Below are 13,017 nucleotides of genomic sequence, written 5' to 3'. Positions count from 1 at the left end.
CCATTTTCCTGAAGAGATCGATTTGTTTCCATATAATTATTGAACGCAAAGATTGTACGGCGATCTCCCGGCGTATTCTGGTCATAGGAAATGATCTTGGAAGACTTAAAATTTTCCTCCAAGAAAGACCTTCAATAGATTCCCATGTTGTTTGATCTATGTTTATTAGAGTTTCGTTTCCGTAGCTGATAATTGTGACGACTTTCTGTTGGTAAAAAGTTAATATCATTTTCATAGAGTATGTTCCATATTTTCGGTGTATACAGACACCTTGGCGGGAGAGGGAAGACATTTTGGTTTTCAGATGTACAATCCAGTTTGTCTCTATTTCAGATTGATTGACTAAGACGCCAAGGTATTTTATTACCGTTTGTTGTTCAAGTTTCTTGTTCATGTGGAAGTTGAAATTCTTGATTTTTTGTTTGTGAGTTGATGTCAGAGCCATAATTTTCGACTTGAATGTATTTATTTCTAGTTCATTTGATTACATGTATTTTTCTAAGTCTTTTAGGCTTCTTTGCAGACCATTCGGAGTTTTGTCAAGAATGACAATATCGTCCGCATGCATGAGGTGTTGCACATGAGTAGAATTCAGTTTTGGTGGATTTGCTGATTGAAGGCAAAGAGCATCCGGAATATCAGAAGTATAGAGAATAAATAAAGTTGCTGCGAAGGGGCAGCCTTTATTTAGGCCATTGTCAGCAATTATTGGAGCTGATAGAACTCCATTTTGTGAGAGTTTGATCCGCAGCGTAGTTTTGCTATATAGTTGTTTAATGGGCCCTAATACGTTTGTTGGGCAGTTCCAGCCTTGCCGTTTGCTCCACAGTTTCTGTTAATTTACTAAATCGAATGCCCTGTGAAGGTCTATGAAAGCTGCATAAATAGGGAAGTTGTGGATCCGTGCTTTATGTTTTAGGAGGTTCAGTATCATAAGGTTTACATTAGTACCTGTGTTTTTGGTAAACCCAGATTGTCTGATGTTGAATCTCTTTGTTTTAGCTGTCCACAGGGTAAGATCTTTGAGTAATAATGTGGCGAATATTTTCCCGATTGGATCAAGCAGCGTAATTGGACGGTTGTTAGTTGGGATATCTCGGTCTTCATTCTTAAATATAGGGATCAGAATAGCTGATCTCTATGTTATGGGAATCTGTTTACACTCCTTAATGGTGTTAAATAGGAGTGTACAGAGAGTCGTCCATTCGTTCGGCTTTTTCTTAATAATTGCGTTGTATAAGCCATCAGGCCCAGGAGCTATTGATGTGTTTAGTTTCTTAATGATTGTCAAGATAGTCTCAGAGTCCCATACAGTAGGCCATGGTATATCATTTAGTTGTGTAGTAGTTTCTGCCTGTGCCATGGTGTTGCATGTATATATGGTCTCGTAATGGTGCGTCCATGTTTTATCTGAGATTGTCTGCATCTTTTTATGTTGCATCTCAACTTGAGGATTTAGTAAATCCACAGACCTCTAGTGTTATTGGACTTAATTAATTTCAGGATAGTTTCTGCATCGATTTGTATTAGCTGAGTTTTAATGTTTCTTATCGAGTTTCTGTATTGTTGTTTGACTTGATGAGTCAATAGTTTTTCATTGTGCAGATTCAGTCTTTTGATTTCCTTTAGTTTTCTCTTGAATTCTTTTTTACTTTCCACCAACATGGGATTGTAGGAGTGGGTATGCCTTTTCTTGACCAATCCAGTGGATTCATACTTTGTATAAAGGGTCTTAGCATCCACTCATTGTTGACTTTACTCGTATCAGGAAGTTGTGATCCTATATATGATTTTATTGGATGGTTGATTTGTTTGTTTCAAACTGGGGCATCGAAAGAATTTCTATCACAGGCCTAGATGTTTTCCATGCGCTACTGATAAGATGGTGGTCGCTATTCTTAGAACTGATGTTGTCTGTCATTAGAACTTTTGAGCTGAGCGGCTGTGACATGAAAATATAGTCAAGGACAGCTGTTGAAGTTCCAGAGGTCCACGTTGGTTGGATCTTACTTGAATTCTGAGTTTGTATAAGGGCCAGCTATCTAAGCTCAAATTCTTTAATCCATATTCTTGCTTGTTGTGACAGCTTATCTTTTGGTAGCATGTATCCATTTTTTCTATATAGGTGGATATTGAGATCACCGCATATTATCATTTCGATCCTCTCATGTTCGTAGGATAGTTTGTCAATGGCAGAGATGACAATATCAATAAATTCTTCTGTCCGTATTGCATGAGGATTCCAGTATAGATTAAAAAGTGCTAATTTTTGAGTAGACGGTATGGAGTGAGGGCCAGATTTTTCTAAACCAGCCTGTGGGTATTTACAAATCGTCACTTGTATCCAAGGATTCGGGTTATTTGTGCTAGTAATACGCATGTTTGCTTCATTTTTAACGAAAGTGAGGAGTCTGGAAGATGGTCTTCCCTTTTTAATATGTATTGCGGGGTTAATTGCAGTTAGATATCCATTGCAGCCAGGCATGGTGGTCATCCAAGTCTCTTGCAAACAAATAAAGTTATATTTCCATTGATCATCCTGATTAGGTTGGAAGAGATGTGAGAAGCCTCTGGTGTTCCATGAGCAGATTGAGAGGGTCTGATTGGTGCATGTCATTGGTGGTTATGCTTCTTGTTCGCTGGCCGAATGTGATGACGATCTTGTTCTTTCATAATCTCGCTAGAAAGGTGTTTTCATGTGATTCCCCTGTGCGTAGTATCTAGTTTCTTTTTTGTGTAACCTATATATATTTGAGGCACCTTGAGTGTGGCAAGTTTGCAAAGGAGCATTAACATTGCCTGCTTCATTATCTGTTTTACATACTTGTTTTTTTATTGGTGTAGTCGATTGGTTCCTCCTTTTTATTGGAGTCCACAATGGTGCATTTGAAGCCAAATTTGAGGAGAAGTGTTGATTCTTCAACTATCATTTGCAAAGTTTCTTCCAACTCAAATTGCACCAATACTTTGTCCATTTCGATATCATTGAGGAACTCTACCAATTTAATGTGTCCTGTATTAATCCATTATAAGGGTGGAATTGTTTGTAGCAATCGCAAGAGATTGGTGCGATTCAGTATCAATCTGTGTTTTCCGCTTTCTATTTGTTCAATTCTTTTGAGTTTTTTCTTGTCAAATTTGTCCATTCGGTTGACAAAGATCGGAGATCGTAGGGGGTGTGAGTCATTCATATCAGTATTTTAGGACCCGTTAGTAGAATAACTTACATAAGATTCTTCTGATTGCTGGGTTGAGTTTCCTTTATTAGTCAAATTGTGGATAGATCCAGTAGAGTGGTCATCTATCGATGTTTCCATTTCTAAATCTGAAATATCTTCACATGAGAGGTCTAAGAACTCTGTCAATACTGTCTGACCTTCTTCATAGCTATCAAGGATGATAAGGGATTGATCATTGAGTGATGGATTACAGTGGATGTTCGGCTCTTGTTCATCAGTTGGATAGATTGATAGGTTTAACAGTGTCTACAACTGTTGCTGTTCCTCCAAGGTGTCATTGTCATTCTCTCTATTAGGACACTCTGGTTGATTTGTCAGTGGGATAGATGGTATTGTCACAGTGGCTTTCGTTTTGCTATTCGTGCTTATATGTCCTTCACTATTATGCAATTTAGGCACTTTCGGTGTGGTCAAATTCCATAGAAAAGCTCTGGATCCATTCAGTTTCCTTTTCTTTTTTGTTGTTATAGTGTATTTTGAATCGGTATTGGTCTGATTTGGATGAGGCATCTTAGGGTTCTCAAAGATTGCAAAATTTTCTATTTCTTTTGGTATAGATTATTTCTGTTTGTCTTTGCTGTTTGGAACAGTTGTCAGAGGTCGAGTTAGGGCTACCTCATGGTTATTCGTTGGGGCTTCTAAGAGCGCTTGGGGTGTTTGTAGCCTCCTTAGTACTTGTTGTACTAGATTTGGTGTTTGTGTTGTGTCTTGCTAGTATTTCCAACATCCCAGCTGTCAGTCTTGTCTCGCAACCTCAAAAAATCTGTTTTGCCACTGTGCGCTTGTTTCTGCTTCGTGATTCAGTCGATTCTGTATAGAGTTTGTAAATGCCTCTATGTAAATCTGTTGAGTGAATGAGCGCCAACAGGGTGGCTTGGTCTTTTTGTGCTTCTCCATTTGCTTCCAGTAATTTCATGAATGGTATCATTGCTTGGGAAGTTACTGCTAGAGGAGGATTTGTAGGTCCAACATTGTAGTTGGGACAGTTTCAAATGGTTTCCGTGGACTGATAATATGTTGGCACTGACATGTGTGCTCAGCAAACCGTTCTATTGGAGGTTCGATGTTCTGTGTCTCATTGGCGTATGCCGAAGAACAGTTGGGATGGGTGTTGAGGCTCATATCAGGGATTGGCATTCTGGGGGTTGAAGTAGTCCAGGCAGGATCACTAGAGGTTTTATGGGACCGTTGAAATACCTCATTGCTTTTCTCTTGTTTCTTTTTCTAATTTTTTATCTCTGTTAGATCCAGAGAGAGTTGCGGATGCCGTGTCTTTGTTATGTTGTGGTCAAGACAATGATCCTTTATGATTTTTATGGACTAAAGGTGTTTTTTTTTTCAGGCATTCTTAGCAGCAGTGGCTTTTTCTTTTTGTGAGAGGGGGGTAAGCAGAGGGTTCAGAGGGGTCCATTGACTAGCGGTGGTGGCAAGTAATGGTAAACTGGTTTGGGAGTCGTAAGGTGGTTTCCCATTTTTCCACTGGCAGAAGTGTGGCACCTCTCTGTTAGTGCTGGGTTGTTTAGAAGTCCGTGATAGCATAGCGGCAGGTTGACCTTGCGTGAGCTGATCCGTATCTCCCAGAGTTTCAGAGGTCCTGACAAGGGCCGATGGGCTATCTTGTTTGTTTAGTGCCGAAGCATCTTTCCCGGATTCTCTTTGGGCATTCGGGTGCACTCTTCGAATTGCTGACATAGTATCATCGTGTGACATATTTGGGTCATCTAGGAGTTGTTGAACTGGAACAGAGATGGTTTGTGCTGTTGCAGCAGTAGCAAGTGTCTTGTTTTTTGATCTGGTCTCAGGGCCAGAGATGGACGCCACATCTAGGATTGTATTCAGTAATTGATTAGTGTGGTGAGTAGAGGGCACTGTAGGATGCAGAAAGGTTGTGGGTGGGATCAAAGGGACAAGCCCCACAGTCTCCCGCTCACGTCACACAGTCACAATGACAATCACTTGGAGTTGATATTTAGGAGAGTCAAAATACAGGTTAGGAGGGTTTGGATTGCGGAGTGTAGGGTGGGAAGCAGGGGGACACAAGCGGGATCAAAGGGCAAAGCCCAAAAGTCTCCTACTCGCGCCACACACAGACCACACACTGACCTGCAGCTCATCCGAATGTCATTCCTTATTCGCAAGGGCTCACAAGGATGAGGCTTCGGTAATCAGTAAAATACAGATACGGGTAAACAGCTTACCCAGGGGGTACAGGTGCGGAAACACCCTTTTTCTTCTCTAATAATAGTCAATTTAGTTAATGGTCGGCAAAAAGCTTTAACGTAGGAGTTCTTGATGGCCAGTTCAGTTCTGGCTGATGGCACCTAGGGAAAAGGGTGTTACACCACCGAAGATCGCTGCAGAAGTGCAGAGGCAGGAATCTCTGCCCAAATTACGCGGCCTGGTAATCTGTAGAGATGGAGGACTAGCCTGGGACAATGTAGCACATAGTCACTGAGATGAGTGGAGGGTCAGTGATTCTATCCCCAACTGCAATGATTTTGTGAGCAGAAAAGGGGCATGCCTCACAGGTCAATGTTCAATCCAATTAGATCGCAGTGTGAGCGTGGCTTGAGCTCGCCGGCGCTAGCGGTCACAGAAGCATCGGCATGACAGTCTCTCAGTAGTTATGTAATGATTCCAATTATTTCAGAGCGGCTCAAAAAAAAAAAAGAGAAAGGGAGGGGCCGTCACAGCAGCAAAGCCTCCAGGCACCTCTTTCCACTCATGAAGACTCCCAAAGACTCAGCTTGACTCCACTTCACATCGCAAAGTTGCTGGGTCCTTATATCAGCAGCCCTTCCTCCAAGCAATGAGGCTGTAGAAAGACTGGACTCAGCAGCAAAGGTAGGGAGAATCCAGCAAGGCTCATTTCACTCCCAAAGACTCGGTTTGACTCTGTTTCGCTCTGCAAAGTTGCCAGGTCCTTATATCAGCAGCCCCTCCTCCAAGCAATGAGGCTGTAGAAAGACTGGACTCAGCAGCAAAGGTAGGGAGAATCCAGCAAGGCTCCTTTCAGTCCCAAAGACTTGGCTTGACTCTGCTTCGCTCCGTGAAGTTGCCAGGTCCTTATATCAGCAGCCCCTCCTCCAAGCAATGAGGCTGTAGAAAGACTGGACTCAGGAGCAAAGGTATAGAGAATCCAGAAAGGCTCCTTTCACTCCCAAAGACTCGGCTTGACTCTGCTTGCAGTGCAACATGGGTTCAGTTCCTTTTCCAATGCTTAAAATCTGGCAATGCTGGCATTAAATACATAATAAAAGACCAAAGAAAATAATAGAAGGGGCCTTTTCTAGGGGTGATATCATGGAGCTGCTGATGCTGTTGACATTTTAAAATTAATAAAAACCTGTTAAAAAAACTGTAATTACTGTGACTTGCAACATATCATCCAACACGTCCCATCTGTCTCCCATCTAACAAAAAGCAATGTGGGTTACTTACCAAATAAGCAATACAGAAAGGTGATAGCTGGACGGTTGGAAATCATTAATAACCACTGGCACAGCTCTGGGCAACCCTCCAGACCATTGTTTTTTAGCCTGCCAAGCCACTAGAGGAGGGGAAGACAATAAACAAATCAGTCTTGGTCTCACCCAATAAGGGGCAGTCCAGCACAAACTGCTAGGTTGCATCCCTTCCGCATGAGACCACAAGCATCCCCAGACATGTTTGTCATCAGTGAGGAGTAACCTAGTTCTGAAGACCCAGCAGGCTTTTCTATGGGTGATGTCGTGGAGCTGCTGCTGCTGTTTACATTTTAAAATAAAAAACCCTGCAATTACTGTCACCTGCAACACATCCTTCCCCTCTATCTCCCATCACACAGCAAAAACTGTAGGTTACTTACCAAATAAGCAAAACAGAAAGGTGATGGCAGGAAGGTTTCAAATCATTCATAACCACTGGCACTGTCATGATTCCTGCCCCTCATGTCCCCAGCCCTCCAAGATGTCAGGCTGGAGCCAGGCCACAATCACCTACATTGCCCTCAAGGGCCTCTCCATACCTCCAAAGACCCACTTGGAGTCAGACCTGGTGCTTGTGGCACCAGACTCACTCACTCTCATAGGATAACATTGGGGATTGGACTTGTAGTGCATTGATGCGGACAAGATGGATGCCCCCACATATTTCGGTTCCCAGAACTGCATGTGCAGTCTAGTCTTTTGGGTGTGGTTCAGCCCAGAGATAACTGGGATACCCAGAGACTATTTAAGCCATGCCCAGGCTGAGAAGCATGCTTTGTGTTTTCTGCAGCAGCAGCGTGACACTCACCGTGTTCGGATCGGTCTCCAGTAGGCCTGCATCTTTCTTCTGCGCTCACCTCCTGCGAGAACAAGAACAGCGTTAGGAACAGTCTTACCTTGCGGCGCTTCTGCCCATTGTTCATCGCTCCTTCGGTTCAGCAGGCATCTTCGGCGGTGTCATTCCCATCCCGGCACTCCGCTTCCTAAGGAAAAGGGAAAAGAACAGAAAAACGGCATTAGTAAGCATTCATCTAATCTTTGCTCATTTTTAAATACTGTACGAGCTTCAAACACTTACCTGAATCCCAGCTGCTCTGGGGGAACTCTGTCTCCGGAACTTCTCATCCATCTGCAAGAGAGAAAAGGGGCGCGTTGATTGATGCGGGCTCGTTGCTGCCTAGTTACTTCACTGGCAAGAGTCTGACAGGTAAGTATAATGAGTCTTTTGAACAGTTCTCTAACTTCGTTCCTTTCCTTCCTTCGATGATGGCCGGCGCCCTGGGATGGCGACGTGCTGCTGAGATGAGTAGCGCAGAAGGTGAGTGAGAGCGCAATGCGCAAAGCAGGACGGAGAGCGCACTTTCCAAGAAAACAAGGTGAGCTGTGGATCAAAGGGAAAGGTTGGACCCCAGGGAAGAAGGGGTTCAAGCACACAGAGACAATAGGGGGTTAAACTCTACCAATCCTGTGTTTCAGGCCCAGTCTTCAGTCGAGTAGACTCCAGGGAAGGGTTCGAGGTCGTAAGAGGTCAGAACAGGCTGAGTGACGTCCCCGTGGGTACCAGGTGAGCGTTACAGAACGCAAAGACTCACATCAAAATCCACCTGGGCATCATGGAAACATCAGAAACCGACCAGTTAGCCCACATGTTGGGGCAGCTATGTTCCGAAGTACATGCAGCCAGGCAGGAGACCAACACCCTGAGGAGAGAACTGATAGTAGCCAAAGAACGCACTGATGATTTAAGCCGGCAACTTCTCCAGTCACAAGCAGGGCATGCACCATTGCCGGGAAGCATGCCCCCAATGCCAGCACCATCAGTCAATCCCGTTCAGATAACCCTTTCTTGGGCAGTTCCCTTGGCCCCACCCAAACAATTTACAGGGGATCCCAAGAGGTTTGCAACGTACATGAACCAGTGCCACCTACACTTCCTCTGTAGACCAGGGGCCTTTCCGAATCACCAATCATGGGTCGCTTTTGTGCTATCCTACCTGAGTGGTAGCGCCGCGGACTGGTCTGTACCCTTTGTGGCCCAAGACTACCTTTGCTGCATGACTTCAGGGGCTTTCAGCAGGAGATGGAAAAGCTGTTCACCCGTCATACTCATGGGCAGGCATTAGACAACAAACTTCTGTCCCTACGCCAAGGGAATCAAGACCTATTAACATACATAGCCACGTTCAATAGACTCGTAGTTGAAGCAGAATGGCCAGTGGAGAAGAGAACCACGTTATTTCATCAGGGGTTGTGGGCGGAGCTCAAGGATGTTCTCGCACAAGTAGTGAACCCCCCGAAAGACTGCTCAGAATTCATTGAACTGTTGTTCAACCGGATCGTAGGTTGCAGGACCGAAGAGCAGATCAAACCAGACCGGACCCTCGCCCTATGTATGTGCGTTCAAAGGACAATATTGCCCGCACAACGGAAGGTTCAGGAGAACCAATGCAAATCGGGGGGGTCAGATCCCCCTTGACTAAAGCGGAAAGGGATAAAAGGAGACAGCATCAGTTATGTCTGTACTGTGGAAGGTCAGGTCATTTCCTTAAAGAGTGCCCTGTGAAGCCACTGAGGAGGATGGTAGGGGCCACGGACAAGGAAGATACCATCAAGGAATCGGAAAACTCCCCAGCCCGGCAAGTGTAGGGGTCCACTTGTCGAGCGAAGAAAGTGAACTACAGACCTCCCATTTTGCACTATATGTGGTCTTGATCAATCACCAACAACCATCTCGGATGCACGCAGTAAGAGCATACATTGACAGTGGAGCCATTGGGAATTACATCGACCAGGATCTTGCGGCAAAGATGGGGCTTCCGTTACGAACTAAATCAACCACTGACACTGTTACCACTGTTGACGGCACGGAAATAGCTTCTGGTCCAGTATCCCAATGCACTGCAGCTTTAACCCTTCTTTGCCAGGATGGGCACCAAGAATCTATCGTTTTAGACCTCATTAAGGCACCACAGTTCCGGTTGATTTTGGGAATGCCAGGGTTGGTAGCACACAATCCTCGAATCGATTGGCGAGCAAAAGAATTGGCCTTTCCTGGGACTTGCGTCCACCCATGTTATCTCCAAGAGAAACAACCAATAGACACCAGAACCTCCACGCTTGCGACTGTGGCAATCGGCACCCTACCAAGTGAATACCAGGACTTTCAAGATGTCTTTCAGAAATAACAGGCTAATACCCTGCCACCGGATAGACCATACGATTTCCAAATCAACCTGATATCCGGCGCACAAATTCATTGTGGGTGAATTTACAGAAACAAACACAGAACCAGAAAACCAGCACCTGAAGGCCTATCTTGACCAATACCTGGCCAACGGGTTCATCCGTCCCTCGAAGTCTCCAGCAGCCAGTCCTCTATTCTTCGTACCGAAAAAAGGAGGGGGACTTGAGAACGTGCATCGACTATCGCGCACTGAACCAGATTACCGTAAAAAACGCTACTCCCTGCCACTGGTCCCTGAATTGCTTGATCAAGTCAAAGATGCCCAAATCTACACAAAACTAGACCTGAGGGGGGTATATCACCTTGGTTGCGTAAAACAGGGGGACGAATGGAAAACCGCTTTTCGCAACAAATACGGCTTGTACGAATATCAAGTAATGCCCTTTGGCCTTTGCAACGCGCCTGCAGCATTTCAATACTTCATGAACAATGTCTTACGGGAATTGATTGATGTCTGTGCTCTAGTGTACTTCGACGATATTCTAGTATATTCTGCATCAATGCAGGACCACGTTAAACACGTCCAATCCGTATTGGAGAAACTCTGTCAACACCAGCTCTACGCCAAGCTTGAAAAGTGCTCATTCCACGTCTCCGAGGTGGAATTCCTGGGCTTTATTCTCAGCCCGAATGGAATCCGATTGGATGAACACAAGGTATATGCTATCCTGAACTGGCCATCCACAAATTCATTCAAGGGGGTTCAAAGTATGCTGGGTTTTGCAAACTTCTACCGCCGGTTCATCCCAGGATTTTCGCAAATCGTGCATCCCTTCATGTCATTGCTAAGGAAAAGCAACAAAAAGTTCCAGTGGGCACAGAAGCTGAGGAAGCTTTCCAGGAACTAAAAGCAAGATTCACATCTGCCCCATTCTTACGCCACCCTCTTCCTGTTCTCCCATACCTGGTGGAAACGGACACCTCAAGCATGGCTATGGGAGCCGTCCTCTCACAAAAGGACCCCGAAACGGGCCAGTTACAGTCAGCCTTTAAGGCATGGCGCCACTACCTCTTGGGCGCCAGACACACAATCACCGTAATAACTGACCACCGGAACCTCCAGTACCTAAAAACGGCAAAGGCCCAATCCTCACGACAACTACGTTGGGCTCTTTTTTTTGCTGAATATCACTGTGTAATTACATTTCGACCAGGGGTGAAAAACAGGAAGGCCGATGCCCTTTCCCATATGGGGTGGAAGAGCAAGGGTATAAGACCCCTGACCCAATAGCAATCATCCCGAGTGACAAGCTCCTAGGAATCACAGCAACCATAACTCAGAAAGAATTACATGAAGAAATCCAAAACCTGATGAGTCCGGAGCAATTACAAGCATGGAGTGCACAAGGAGAACATTACATGATAAAAGATCAGTTGCCCTACTTCAGGAATTGTTTATTCTTACCAAACCAAGAACTACGAGAACAAGTCATGTCTGGTTATCATGATTCCTTGACCGAGGGCATCGCTAAAACCCTAGCTAAGGTAAAACGAAATTATTGGTGGAGTGTGTGCTCAAAACAAGTCATCCAAGCAGACACCGGCTGGGCTATTACAACCATTGGAAATCCCACCAGCACCCTGGCACACATTGTCCCTCGATTTTATTACTGACTTACCACCCAGTCAAGGGTTTAACACTATTCTTGTGGTTGTGGACCTATTTTCAAAAATGGCACATTTCATTCCCCTTAAGGGGCTCCCAAATGCTTCCACTCTGGCAAAGGTATTTCTTGAAGGCATTGTACGGCTCCATGGGTTTCCTTCAGTTTTGGTCTCAGACCGAGGTACTCAATTTGTATCTAACTTCTGGAGAAAATGCTGCTCTATGGCCCAGATCGACATCCGGCTATCCACCAGTCACCATCCCCAAACGGATGGTCAAACTGAGAGGACAAATCGGACGCTCGAGCAGTATCTGCGTTGCATGTTACACCAAGCTGAAGGACGCTAGTTCGACCTATTATGGATAGCTGAATATGCTTATGATAATTCCTTACACACCAGCACTGGGCAGACATCCTTTTATACCATGTATGGCAGGTACCCACATACTTCCGAGTTGGACGTTCCTTCAACCCTGGAAATGCCAACAGTCAAAACCTTGCACATGACCATTTCTCAAACCTTTAAAAGGGCAGCTGAACACCTACTTCAAGCTAAGAATCGCCAAAAGAAGTTTGCTGATCAACACCGAGCAAAGGCCCCCCAACTACCAAGTGGGAGACAAAGTCTGGCTGGCATCTAAACACGTGTCCATTAAAGGAACCCAAACTTTCCGTCCAAGATACCTGGGTCCATTCACTGTCACCTCCATGATAAATCCTGTGGCGGTCAGGCTAGCTTTGCCGTCAAACATGCAGATTCATCCTGTGTTCCACGTATCTCTCCTTAAACCTGTTCAACCTGGGACCCGGGTAGCAACGCCACCCCAGCCAATAGTAGTTGCCGGGGAGCCAGAATTCGAAGTCAAGGACATCCTGGATTCAAAGTACGTCAGATCCAAATTATACTACTTAGTAGACTGGAAGGGGTTTGGTACCCAGGACAGGACATGCGAGCCTTGTGAGTACATCCATGCACCTCGCTTGCTTAGACAATTTCATCAAGACCATCCAAACAAACCAGGACCAGACAGAAGAGGCACCTTGAGAGGGGCCTTGGGGGGGGAGTGCTGTCATGATTCCTGCCCCTCATGTCCCCAGCCCTCCAAGATGTCAGGCTGGAGCCAGGCCACGATCACCTACATGGCCCTCAAGGGCCTCTCCATCCCTCCAAAGACCCACTTGGAGTCAGACTTGGCGCTTGTGGCACCAGACTCACTCACTCCCATAGGATAACATTGGGGATTGGACTTGTAGTGCATTGATGGGGACAAGATGGATGCCCCCACATATTTCGATTCCCAGAACTGCATGTGCAGTCTAGTCTTTTGGGTGTGGTTCAGCCCGGAGACACCTGGGATACCCAGAGACTATTTAAGCCACGCCCAGGCTGAGAAGGATGCTTTGTGTTTTCTGCACCTGCAGCGTGACACTCACCATGTTCGGATCGGTCTCCAGTAGGC

Source organism: Ambystoma mexicanum, chromosome 5q (genome assembly GCF_040938575.1).
Source record: "Ambystoma mexicanum isolate Mex_15411 chromosome 5q, UKY_AmexF1_1, whole genome shotgun sequence".
Classification (NCBI taxonomy): domain Eukaryota; kingdom Metazoa; phylum Chordata; class Amphibia; order Caudata; family Ambystomatidae; genus Ambystoma; species Ambystoma mexicanum.
Note: the sequence above shows the minus strand (reverse complement) of the source record.